Below are 14,663 nucleotides of genomic sequence, written 5' to 3' on the forward strand. Positions count from 1 at the left end.
CGAATGAATTGTCAAAATCACGATCCTAATTTTCCCAGTACTAAAGCTAACTTGTACTGGTACATATTTTTCCATGACAATGAGAAGTTGAAAGCAAAATTACTTCAACATGTTTCTAGGATGGATAATACTGTTTTGGGCATAGTGATATTGATCATTACTTATTATCTTGATATCGTAGACAGAGATTTCTGTTACAATATTTAGCTAGTGTTTGTGTTTAACCAAAAATTTACTTCACTTTTTCCAACAATTTTAGAAGAAATGTGTCAAAGAACGAAAACAATTGATTGAGAATATAAGATATAAACTAATAATCACTCCCGAATATTGAGGCTTAAAGCTCGGAGAACAAAGCAAAGAATAACAATATGAATTTCAGTAGTGATCATGTGTCCTTTACAAATGAAATGTCAGCCCTTATATAGGAGCGTACAACTGTAACAAATCCCTTATTTAATTTGGGCTAATTAATGGGATTAATTGTTCGTTACGGTCGTAACGAAAATATTTATGACTAAGAATTCCTAGTAACTGCATCGATTTCCCTTATTTACTTCTGGTTCGTGTATCTTTCAATCTTTGTAGCGTTTATTCATTCCACTATTGTTTTCCTCCTTACAACTATCAGGTTCGGTTTGCTCTTCAATATAACCTCGTGGGTATTTTTCCCGTGCCTTTTCCTGCACTTGCTAATTCCTTATTTCAACGTGTCACGTATTATGCCTCGTCAGCTTTGTTGACAGTCTATGTGTGACATATTTTTTTACACCAACAGATAGTCCCCCACTTTCTGAATATTCTCAACTGAATATTCGGGAAGTGGTATATTTTTACAGCGGGAATTCTTTGCTGCTGTTTCTCGAGTATCATTATACCTTCCTCAGAATCTATGTGGCATATGTCACATTCATTTAATGCTTATTCCACGTGTCTTCGTATGATTGGATCTACAATTTCTCACTGTTGTTTAGGGTTTTCTGCGACTGCGTCAGTCATGAAGTGACGGTTCCATTGTGACGCTTCATAATTTGAAACCTTCTTCCTTTGTATCCATTATTTTAGTCCTTCCTGATACCTTTTCTTTGTATTTCCTTTGTTAATTATGTCTTCATTAACAATAGACCCTCGCAAAGTTGTGATCGCGCACGAATTGCTTCCTATACTGCCACTACTAGAAGTAGGAGAGCTGGTAGACTTCTTAGCCTTCGTTCGTTATCTACTTATGGTTCCTTTTCTCAAAGTGGTTCTGTAAGACAATCTTCTTCTAAACTAGGGCTCCTTTGACCCCAAGATCTTCTTCTAGAAATATGGACCAGAATGAACTTGTACGTGCGCCTACGGTTGCTGAAATTGTTCCTTAAGAACTTTTTTTTTGTATCTGATCGTGAGACCATGAGAAATCAAGTTTCTTCTATGGCTTCACTTAACCCCGCTGATCTTTATCCAAGTTTAATCACTCGTGGCCTTCTTTCTTTAGTTCGACGAGAATGCCATTGGAAACCATATTTTTTAGTTTTAATCCCTGGTGCTAATCAAAGAATCACTTCTTACCATGCCGGTTTTTCTTTTGTTTATACCTACTCTTTTACTTTAGGGTGTAACCCTCCTATTGATCCAACGATCATTGAATTTTATCGTTACTTTAATGTGTGTCTTGGCCAGATTGGTCCCTTAATGTGGATGCCTTCGTTATTTGTCGGATTTGGTCTTCGTCCCTTATACCTTTCGTCACTTCACCTTTACTCCCCCAAGTTATTTCGTGAAGGAGTCTTTTCCCTCGTGACTAGAAGTAAAAGTGTGTTAGTTAGCCCCGAGGATGACAGGGACTATGTCTGGCATGCCCATTTTGTTGCTGCTCCTACTAGTGGGTTAGTGGGTGAAGAGAACATGCCTTTTTCAGAAAAATAAAACTTTATACGTAAGTTTTCTTCTCTCTCTTTTTTTACCATAAATTCCTTCAACTAACCGTATACCCATCTTTTCAGCAACTATGGAAGTCTTTGAAAAGATTCCCAACTTTCGTATTTGGGTAGAAAAGATATTGACTGTTGCTCATATGGATAAGTGATCATGGTAATTTCTGTCTCAAAAATTTGTCTGGAAAGTGAAGACGCACAGTACCCTTCACTTTTATAGTTCTTCTTCTTCTTTTACTTGTTTACATAAAAAAATTTCATCATCCCTTTTTTTTACAAGGGTTTTCTATTCATGGCATCAGTCCCACATTTATTCCATCAACAAGGCTTTTTGAAAGCCTAGCTTAGGAACGAATTTTTAGCGCTTCTTCCTCCAAGAGGAATATTGTTAAATAATGAACTTTTTAAAAATGGATCAAATATGGATAAGAACCATATTATCAATTTAGAAAATGGATAATCAATGAGTAACCAATGGGTCTAACTTTTACATTTGTAAAGCCTCAAATTGGGAGTTCCTCAAGTTAGAGAGACTAAGAATTCTCCCAAAAGTGATCATATACAAGAAGTCACGGATAATATGGGTAACCCATATTATCCGCCGGTTAACCCATTTTTTATCCGTATTATATATGGGTCAGGTCGGATAATTGATTCATGTTTTCATTACCCATTTTCAACCTGAACCATATCCGACCCGACCCATCCGTTTGCCACTCTTACTCGTGAGTCTTATAATGAAGTGGAATTTGAAGAAGGTTATTTGGTAAGAAGGCCGCGTGTTAGGAGACGTGTGATTTCTGACGATGAAACCCTTTTTTCTAACGATTCTCCTTCGAGTTCAGTTCCTTTCAAACTTGTTGATGAGCCAGAAAATATTCCCCTGGAGATTCCTAGTTAAAATCCAATTCATCCCCCATCAAGTCCTGTTGATAGGTTGTTTGCCCATGGCTTTGAGGGTGAAGAAGGTTTCGGGCCTATTTCTGAAGAATTGTCTGTAGTTTCCCTTCTAATGTCGTCTATTGTTGACCCCCCCTCCCCCCATGTATTCACCTGGTGTTACTCCAGTTATTGCCCCCGCTGTTGCTTCTCACGCAGAAGCTGAGCCTTCTAGCAGTAGGAGGGGAATGAGAAAAGTTGTAGTTGAAGTTCCTGAAGGTGGAAATTTGTTGAGAAAGTCTTCTCAGCCCGATGTGTGGCTAAAACCATTGCTTGGGCCCGTGGAGAAGCAGAAATTGGAAGGCCATAGTTCATTGACTTTGATGAATGATATTGTTCAGTGTCCTCCGAAGGTATAAGTTTATTTATATTTTCCTTCTCTTCTTTTCACATCCGTAACTCTTTTTCTCTTGCCCCTTTTTTGTAGACCAATCTGATTGGTACAAAGCTTATGAAAAGAGTCTCTCAGGCTGACCAACAAATAATTGAAATGCATACCAAGGCTGACAATTGGAAAGAACAATTCGAAGGTCTTCAATTGGAGAAGGATGTTCTTACAGAAGATAAAAGTGCTTTGGAATTACAAATGAGAATGACTTTCGCTGAGTTAGTGGTTGAAAAAGATTCTTCCAGTCAAGTCGATAATGCTAAAGATAGACTGGGATCCTCTTTTGCTGAGCAGTGTTCCAAGGCTACTAAATAGATAAGGAGTTTGAAAGAACTCCTTACTTAAAAAGAGGTTTACGTAGGTGAATTGGTTTAAACACTTACCTAAGTATAAGAAGATCTTCGCACCTCCACAGATAAAATTTAGTACTTGGAAAGTTTTCTTTCTCCTTTGGAGACTGCTTATGAAGCCCCAAAAGCGGAAAAAGAAGAGTTAAGACCGAGAGTGATCACTGGGAGAAGGATTATGGGGCCCTCAAGGATAAGTTATCGCTGAATGTTAGTTGGACTTTTCTGAACACTTGCTTCGAGACTTTAATTGAATCAAACCAAGAAGGTTTTGACCTTAATACTCATATTGCTAGGTCTAAAGAAACAATTGATAAAACTCAGCAACGTCAAAACTTTTTCACACCTGAAGACGAAGGTTCTATGTATGATGGAGATGGACTTGTTCCTGGCAATGCTAATGTTTAAACCTCTTCTCCTCAAGTTGATCCTTCTTCTCCTGTTGATGATGCTCCTTAGCTTTTCTTCTTTTCCTTACTCTTTTATTGGATTTTATTTGGAACTCCCTTATGTTGTTTTTTCCTTAGTTTAATAATTTTTTTGGAAAGTTTGTTTTGGTTGCCCCTGTCTTTTTGGGGTTTGATGACAAGTTATCACCTTTGTTCTTTAAGGTTGATATATATATGAATGCTCCAATAGCTTTTGCCGCATATTATGTTCTTTGACCTTTTAATATTTGAGCTTTTTATTGAGTTTATTTTTTGAAAAAATGCTTTAATAAACCATGCCTTCGATATACACAGGTTTTATAAAAGAGGGCACTTTTATATCATCGACACTTATGAAGATGACGTCTCATCTTCATATTGATGCAAATATATGAAACATGAAGTAGACATAAAAAAAGAAATAATTTGAAGAAGTTTTATTCTTTGAATTTTCAAATAAATTTCATACATCATTCATAATTGTTCATACCACATTTTCATAACTGCTTTCATTATAGTAGGTTTACAAATTCGGGTCTATTTTTCCCCGACTAAATATATGGCCTTAACCTAGAAAATTAAGGGAAATGTTGCATGTTTCTTTGTGGTTTTGATCTAGGCTGAACTATGCCCTTGGTATACATTTTTCTTCCCTGTGTAACCTTCTATATGCATAGTTCCCAAGTTTTGGAGCGTTGAAGTATGAAATCTCGAACACTAGATCAACTACTTTCTATTGGTCCTCCTCCTGTAATAAGAAATACAAACGGGACTCTGAGATAATTTTTTAGATGATGACTGCATGACCCTTTTTCCATCAGTAAAGTTATAACCTATACCGGAAATAATTCAGTTTTTCGCCTGTATTTCGGGTTTAAAATCATCATTTAGTGCGTGCCAGATTTTTTCCTTTCATATATAATGGTTAGTAAAATTCAAAATAACAAAATAAAATCGAACTTTCGTGATACTTGACCGTGGGTATTTTCCCCGTCTAGAAGTAGTACTTCTGCAAATGGACCGCATTCCAGTTTGTTCGTAACTCTTTGCCATCAATGATTTCTAACTCGTATGCTCCTTTTTCCAGCGACGCCTCTAATTTTATATGGGCCTACCCAATTTGGACTTAACTTTCCTGCATTTTCCAATTTCTTTGACCAGAACACCTTCATGAGGACGAAGTCCCCAATCTTAAAATACATCAAATTGGCTTTCCTGTTATAATATCGTTCAATCATTTGTTTTTGAGCTTCCATTCGAATTGATACTACTTCCCTCCTTTCGTTTGACAAATCTAAATTCATTCGTAGTTCTTCCTCATTTGCCGCTTTAATGACTATATACCTCGTATTTGATTCACCTATCTCTACAGGAATTAAACCTTCAGCTCCGTATACAAGTGAAAATGGAGTCTTGCCCGTACTAGTTTTTGTTGTTGTTCAGTTGAACTATATCACTCTTAGAATCACTTTTGGCCATTTGCCTTTTGATTCTTCCATTCTCTTCTTTAAGTTATTGATTATAACTTTATTCGTCGATTCAGCTTGCCCATTGGCCGCAGGGGGATAACGTGTGGAAGTAATTCATTTAATGTGCCAACTTTGGAAGAATTCGGTGACTTTCGCGCCTATGAATTGTTGGTCATTATCATATACAATCTCCTTTGGAATTCCAAATCGGCATATAATATTTCACCAAATAAAATCCATAAACTTCTTTTTCTCGCACCTGTTTAAAAGCACCTGCTCCTACCCATTGAGAAATAATCTATCGAAACTAACAAGAATCATACCTTTCCTTTAGCTTAAGGCAAAGCTCCCACAATGTCCATGCCCCATTTCATGAAGGGCCAAGGAAAAATAACCGAGTGCAGCAGCTCCGTCATTCGATGCGTGTTATTGGCATATCATTGTCCTTTATCGCACCTGGCTACAAAATTCTCAACTTCTTCTTCCATTTTTGGCCACCTCCTGTTGATACCCAATTTTTTCCTATATATTTTAAATATGCATAAATACCTTCAAAATAGCATATATATGCATATATAAGCATGCACAAGGTTTTTATAATTTTTCCATAATTTTAAGGATTTAAATTGATTTATTTCCTCCCCTTTTATTCACAAAATCGCCAATAATTATTTTCCAAATTATTGTTATAATGATTTATTCATTTAATTTCTATACTTATGCCAAACTATGGTTAATATATTTTTTATGCATTTTTATAATTGCATTTGGTATTTTTTAAGCTAAAATTGCATACAATTGCAATATTAACCCTTAATGTATAATTACATTTTATATGCGTAAAATTGGTCCCTATATTTTTAAAATAATAAATATATATTTTAAATCATTTTTGTACATAAAATATATTTTCAGAAATTGTTTATTAATTATTATAAATTAAATAGTGGAAAATTGGCTATTTAAATTATAGCCAGATTTGTATTTCGATTATAGCCTACATTGAACCCAACCCCAGCCCAATTTCATATCCAATTACCCGACCTTGACCTTATATACACTTACCTAAACCCAGAACTCATCTACCCGATCCAACATAAATCAAATCCGGGCTGTTGATCTGCTAGATCAACGGCCCATATGATTCCTTTCCTTTTTTAATTCCTAAGACCCCCTAACCATACCTCATATCCAAAAGACCACTGCCCTCAGATTCTCTCATCTCCACCGTTCTCTCAACCTAACCCTAAACCCCTTTCGACCGCCTTCGGTCCTCTCCGGTGACCACCCTTCAACCCCAAGCCTCTAATGGCTCCTCCATTGCCTTGCTCATCTTCTCTAAGGCCTTCAAGGGTCCTGTGTCACGCCGATTTGTATCTAAGGTTTGTTGTTTGGGCTGTTCATGGCTATTCCAGTGTGATTTCGAGCAAAATCACACTGTATTTGTTACGATCTTTGAAGTTCTAAGTAGGTTCTTCCATCTCTATTTGGGTTTCTTTTGAAACCCTAATATTCGTTTGCATCTCCTAGATCTGTGCTATTTTTAAATGATTCAAGTTTGTTCCTTTTATGTTTTATACTATTCTCGAACCTCTTTTGTAAAAATCATCGATATTAGTTGTTTTTACTTTCTTTTGAAGTTAGGGTTTTTCGGAACTTCTTCTATACCTTGTTTAAGCTGATTTTTTATGTTTAAACTTCTATCCTTTGCATATTTCGACTAATTCCATGTTCTTACTGCTTTTTCAACTCACTTGTGTTAGAATCCCTAATATTTCTAGACTTTCTTTGTTTGGTTCTGTGTGTTAGCATGACTACTCGATTCTTGTTTAAGTTTCTGTGATTACCATGCCTCGAATATGTTCTTACTGAGCTTTTAGCCTAACTAATACCACCTCTATGTGATTATGTTCATCGATTGTTCGAGACTTGCCTCTTTATATTCTTAACCTTGCCCAGTTGCTACGTCTGTTTGTTCTTACTCTATTTATATGATGAGTATGGAATCATAGATTCCTCTTGATTGATTCTGATTTCCTTATTTTATGGTCTGTTTGGAAGATTCTCTTTTAAACCCTAAATTTCTACTTCGTCTGTTTAAATTAATTGATTCTCCTACTTTATTTACTGTGGTACTTTATTCTTACTGAACCATTTCCTTAATTAGGAGTTTTCCGAACTTAGCCCTAATTGCTTACCCTATACATACTAAATTTGATTCTTTCCTTATTAGTCATATACTAATTTCTTGCCTTATATGCTACTGGTTCGTATCGTTCGAATTAATTCCCTTAACTTAAGGGAGTACATACCTTGATTTCCTAACTGATTGGTTCTGAGTTCCTTAATTACTAATGGACTTTGATTTCTACCTAATTTACTACCTGGTTTGAGACAATAAATACTCTAGTCTTTCATACACACGAACTCTTGGTTCAAAAACTATCTCTCACACTCAAACTTTCTACTCTCTCTTTTGCACTACTTGCTACTGCTTTAAGTTAGCCGACTACAAGACAAGGCTAACCATTGTGTTCTCTTGTTCCTTCATTCTGCTCATTGTCCTCTTTACTGGTATATTCTAGTTTCAATTCAATGTTCTAACAACAATATGATTCTCTTATTGTTTCAGTTCATCCTGTTTCTGGGTTGCTTCTGTTTGTTGTTTTGTTGTGAAACTTGTAGTTGATATTTACATTATTAGCATGTTATATAACTCCCTTCCTCAAGAACAGTATGTTACCCCTCTACTTGTTTCTGAGCATGTCTATCTCTTACTTGTTGTGTGCTTATCATCATGTGCTCCATGAATCCCCATATCCCTACCACCCATGTAAGTAATCTTGTTCTTTGTGTCTGGTTTTGTGACTATGCCTGACCAGCTGTTTCTAAGCATGTCTATGCCAATTCCTAGACATTTGCTTGATTATGTGCATGCAATCAAGTGTTCTATGTATTCCAAACCCCTTGACCCCTGTTTGTGACAACTGAATATACTTTGGTTCTATGACTACTGGCTATGTATAAACCTGTCCTAAGGTGTTGTGTTTGTACTGCTGTTCATTTCTTCAATCTCTTTCCAAATAGTCTTTGTTTTTTTTACTACATTACTTTCAAACAGACTTCCTTTTTAATACAGTTTTTGACTAAAACCTCTCAACTTGTGTCAATCACTTTCACTCTACTCCTACTCAATAAGTTGCCCCTCTAGTATGTGTAGTGCCTTAAGATCCTCTTGAGAACCCTCTATACTCTGGCATATTAAGGCTGACCCTTCCACAGTGCACTTGTTCAATTCTTGGATACCAAGTCTAGGTGTAAGCACTGTCCGCGATCCTTGAGATCCTTAGGGAACTTTGATGCACCTAGACTATGTCATTGTCTGTGAAATTGAGGCATTTGAGGCCATTGGAGGCTTTGGGAATCTGGGCCTAATCGAAGGTTCCCTATAGAATAGCTTCTTATTTTTATTATTCATTGGTCTGTAATAACTTGTAAACAAATATTAGGGTATTTAGTGAAAGGGATGGGTAGATACTTGTTTTATGGGGTAGTACAGGTAGAAATCATGTTCGTAGGGCTTTATATTTAATCTGATCACTTTGTCAAGTAGAAATTATGCTCATAGGGCTTTAAATTTTGTCATCTCACCATGCTATAAACTAGGTCTATAGGTTCCGAATAATCATGCCTTCAATGTCTTAAAATCAGATTAACCAATTGATGCCATGCTTATATGACTTAATGCAGATTATGTTATGATGAGTGTTTGTGTATGCTTTCAATGTCTTAAAATTAGATTAACTAATAGATGCCATGCCTATAGGACTTAATCCGGATCCTATTATAACAAGTGTTATGTATGTTTCCATGCCTGCAAGTCTTTAAAATCAGTATCAAACATAGATATCATGCCTATTGGAAATAATACTCAAATTCCTGCCTGTTAATCGAAGCTAATCTGAATAATTCAACTTAGTCCACGCTTAGTTCAATTCTGAATTGGTTTAACTAAGTATTCCATGTTTCCTGAAACAAGTTCTTTAAAATTGCCTCAATCTCATTAGATATCATATCTATAAGTATTACGGAAAATCTTTTTCAAAACCTGCTTTGTTTCACTATACAAATGTGCTAATCAGTACTCCGCGTATAGGCAAGCCTTTAGGGTGTTTTCAAAACTGCATTTCTGAAATCCGTTTCTATTGCTTAACATTTTTCTGATCCTAACATTCTTTTAAAAATCCATAGGCAACTGCTAGGATCACTACTTCTGAGTGTCTAAAAATAAGTTGCTTATTTCTGCATATTTACCTAGATATCCTGCCTTAGGACACTGTCTGATAAAAGACCTTAATTGTGCTTGAGTCGTGCTGTTTTATGCTTATTTGAGAAGGAAACTTTGAGCCTATAATTGCTTGTTTCTATATGCTAAAAGTCCTAAGTGTTTTGCTTGTGGCCTTAGAATTTTTCACCTTTTAAAACCTTAGGGGTCCATCTAGAACCACCTATAGGTAGAGGTCCTAACTCCCTCCAAGACCATTAAGACGGTACATGTAGCATCACGCAATATAGATTGCTGACCAAACACTCGCTTTGCATGACCAATAAGGGGATGGGAAGGGTAGATATTGGATATAATGACTACGCGCTAATGTCACGTGTAGCCCCTAATTGAGGAGTGTTTACCGGATATTGTGTGGGTTGATCCTATAGGCTAACCAACCTAGGACCCCTCCTTTACAAAAATTCCTTTTTTTTATTATTTAAAACCTTTGTTTTACAACTTGTCCAAAACATTATCTTATTACTTGAGTTATCCAACGTGCTTTTCTTGCAACCTATTCGATTCAATTGTTTACTTGTAATGAACTAATTTGTGAACATAAGTTTGGCCGGGACCCACAGTTGTGGACCAAGAGGGGCGCCTAACACCTTCTCCTCGAGGTTACTTCGAGCCCTTACCCTAATCTCTTGTAATGCAAACCAATCCAAGAGTTAATCACTCTAGGTTCCCTAACACACTGTAATCCGTTGGGTGGCGACTCTTCAAATACCCATTTGCCAAAAGGAAATGAGTCATTACACACCATGGAATATCGGAACCCAGACTTCTTCGTCAAAAGGGTAAAAGGGGGGTGCGATAGCATGGAGATTCTATTGGGTATTTTTTTAGGCTCTTACCATAACGAACTTGTCTTTTATAAATTAGTCCAGGCATGCTTTATCCTGTACCTCTCTACCTTATTTGAATTTAACTGTCTATTTTTTCAAGAATTTATGATTTCTTTATTATCCTGAAACCGACTTGTCTCTTCGTTTTCTTTTCCTGTAACTGTCTTTCAATTATTTTAATGTTGTATTTATTTTGTCCTACGTGAAAATACTTGACTACTTGTTATTAATTGCTGCATAAATCATGCTCCGCATCATATTTTACTCGTGCGTATCAAATCCTATAGCAACGCTTTAATGAGTGGTTGCGCCCTTCCTATTTACTACCCTTAAATTCGAAAAGGCTTATTTGCGTTAAAAGCAATCGATCAGCGGTGTTGTCGATGGTTCCGTGCCTTCCGCCTCAAGTTATCCACTTGAGGGTACCAGTCTAAAACCCCATAGAAATCTTACTCTGGTTAAAATTGTGCATGCATCGTGGTCAAACCTAGTCAGATCAGTTATGTTGTCCACATAATGATCCTTTAAGATAAAACTTATCCAAAGTCCATCCGGTTTTCCATAATCCCAACGGACACAACCACGTTCTGTGCATTAATTTGGAGAACTAAATACCGAAATGTATACATAGTCAAGGCACGAGATTCCCATATTCGGTATGGTTAGCAACATCCCACCATTGCTGCTAGACTGGTGGGAGGACCTTTCTACAAGTGACAAGAAGCATGTGTAAAAGTACCTGGGTAACTTGCCTTCTTTGCTAGATATTGAGCCAAACAACAAATTGATCAAGGCTGCCACTTTTTTCTGGGATAGTGAAAGAGCTGTGTTCCGTTTCGGTGACATAGAGATGACACCGCTTCTAGAGGAAATAGGAGTACTCGCAGGACTAACTTGGGACAGTCTCGTGCTATTGGTACCAGAAAACCGTACGGGCGGGGGATTTTTGAAGATGATGGGGTTGAAAAAGAATGTCGACCTAGTGTGCTTGAAGGATTCCTACACACCTTTCGAATATCTTTACGAGAGGTATGGCCATAGCAAGTCTTTCCGCACTTACCATGATGAGATCTCCCTCACTTCACTAGGTCACATCCACCGCAGAGTGTTTGTATTCATTGTGTGCTTTCTAGGCCTGATAGTGTTCCCAATGAAAAAGGGAAGAATCCACACTAGGTCGGCCATGATCGCTAAGACTTTAATGGAAGGGATTAATGGGAAGATATATACCATAGTCCCCATGATCATAGCCGACATCTATAGGGATATGGAGCATTGTAAGAGAGGGGTCAAGCATTTCGAGGGTTGTAATTTATTGCTGCAATTATGGTTGCTGGAGCATCTCCAAAAGGGTCGCTATCGTCAAGATTTTCCGTGAAGGGCTTGGACCGACCACATTTCCTTCCATCACCCTAAGCAAATGACTTACATTCCAGACAGATTTGCTTAGCCGAAAAACGCCAGGGAATGGGTAGACTTCTTTGAAAATCTGATCTAGGAACATGTACAATGGATAGTTAAATGTTTCCCAACGGACGAGTTTATTATCAGGTCCGCGGATGCTCTGCACTTGGTGCTGATCGGGTTGAGAGGGATATATCCAAATGTCCCTATACGAGTTATAAGAAAAGCAAGTAGAAAACAGGTTGTACCAAGGGTTGTCAAAATGAGTCATTTCAGGGCAGACTTCCAAGATGATGACGTCCCTTACAAGTGCCAAGCTCAGCACATGTGGCACTGCAAAATCATTGTGGAGAAAAGCACTGTTGAGCCGGACAGGTATCATGCAAGGTGCGAGCCTCTCTACCCGGCATGGTTGGAGGAGAATCTGAAAGGAATGGTGACACCAAGAACTGGTCGAGGGGACAAAATCATAGACGAGGAAGCTGAAGCTCAAGTCAAATACAACAGGCTGTGCAAGAGGGTTCACGACTCTGAGAATGAGCATCGGGAAATACATGAGAGGAATGTGAGGCTGATCGAGGAGTGGAAAGAGATGGAAATCACTTCTAACAGGAAACTGAAATATCTGGAGCGAGGAATAGTAGAGCTGGAGGGCAAAGTCATAAAGAGGATTGAAAATTGCCAGAACGCTGAAGGAGCTAAGGGAGGACATCTGGCAAGAGCCTACTTGCCGCTGGAACTGCGCGAGCTGGGAGATCTATATGATGGAGTCCGGATGATCGAATCTTGGGAAGGTCCTTCTGGGACCAAATAGATTAGATTTACTTGCTTTTCCTAAAATTGTAATAAGGCCAAGTGGCAGCAGTGACTTGTTTTATTATTTTATTAGTGTCGTTTTGTGATTCGTCTATTTTTATATTATGAAATGAAGAATTTATTGGCATTTGAAGTTCTCCAAATTTATTTGTCGCTAGGCCTACCTCGGGCACAATGAGGCTCCTAAATTAAGAAGTGAGTTTACATTTTGCAATACGCGTTTAAATATTGCAAACATTTCAGAATCCTCACTAATTTGTTACCTTTTGTTTTTGCTTATTTTTTATTATTATTCCCATCCCCTTAGGTTGGTTCACTTATACTGGCCTTATCAGCATATCATACCTGATCTAGAGGCCCTCCACCTCCTCCTCCTCCAAACAACACAAAGGGCAAATGAAAGACAAAGATGGACGACTTAAGTGGAATCCGAAAGGAGAATGTTGAGAATGGAGAGACTTCAGATGGCCGTAGTACACTAGCCCCGAATGACTTGGGTTTGAGACTGGAACAAAAGATACTAGAACTGCAAGGAGAACTTGAGCGGGTTAGCAACTTGGCAAACCTTTCACTTACCCTCAATGTCCTGGACATCCATCAACAAAACACAAAGAACCCGACACCTCCTTAGAACACACAAAACCAACAACCACAAAATCCTCATGTACCAAATCAATACAGAACTCCACCCCAAAATATCAATCCATTACCAATACCAACTCTACCGCAACATCATCATCAACCAATTCCGTACCCACAAACCACTACTTACCACACTCTCCAAAACACACAACCCATTCCCGATCCCCAAAACTCCACTAATGACCATCACTATACCCAAGTTCCTGGTACTCATCAAAGCAACCATGTATGTGGAAACTATACCTAATTCTACCCAGCCATCTCATATACACCAGAATCCTCCAAGAAGGACCTGCTCATTAAAAACATGGATAAAGAACTCAAGAAGCTAACAAGCCGATTTCAGGGTGTTGAAGGTGACAGAGGAATAAAAGGTTTGAACTATGAAAATCCGTGCATACAGCCGTATGTCGAACTGCCAGAGGGGTACAAACCTCCCAAGTTCTAAATGTTCGATGGTACAGGTGATCCCAGGGTTCATTTAAGGACCTATTGTGACAAGCTTATCGGGGTTAGGAAAGATGAAAAGATCCAGATGAAGCTCTTTATAAGGAGCCTCACTAGGGACGCTTTGTCTTGGTATATCGGCCAAAATCCCAAGAAATGGTCGAATTGGGTAATTATGGCATCAGATTTCATGGACTAGTTCAGATTCAACACAGATAATGCACCCGATATCTTTTACATTCAGAGTCTTAAGAAGAAATCTACTGAGACTTTCCGTGAGTACGCTACACACTGGAGGTCGGAAGCGGCCAAGGTCAGGCCCTCTTTAGAGGAAGAACAGATGAATAAATTCTTTGTCAGGGCACATGATCCACAATATTATGAGAGGTTGATGGTCATCGAAAAATCACCAATTCTCTGATATCATCAAGCTCAGGGAAAGGATCGAGGAAGGAATCATGAGCGGGATGGTAACGAACTTCGAGGTGTTGCAAGCCACAAATAAGACACTACAATCAGGTGGCATATCGAAGAAGAAAGATGTTGGGGAAGTAATGGTGGCCCAGGGCTCAAAATCTCCACTCCATATCAAACACCTCCACCCACCTATCAAAGACCTCTACCCACATATCAAACACCTTTGTACCAAAAATCACCACCTACATATAAGCCTTTATCTCCCAGATATT

The sequence above is a fragment of the Nicotiana tabacum genome, chromosome 10 (genome assembly GCF_000715075.1).
Source record: "Nicotiana tabacum cultivar K326 chromosome 10, ASM71507v2, whole genome shotgun sequence".
In the NCBI taxonomy this organism is placed as follows: domain Eukaryota; kingdom Viridiplantae; phylum Streptophyta; class Magnoliopsida; order Solanales; family Solanaceae; genus Nicotiana; species Nicotiana tabacum.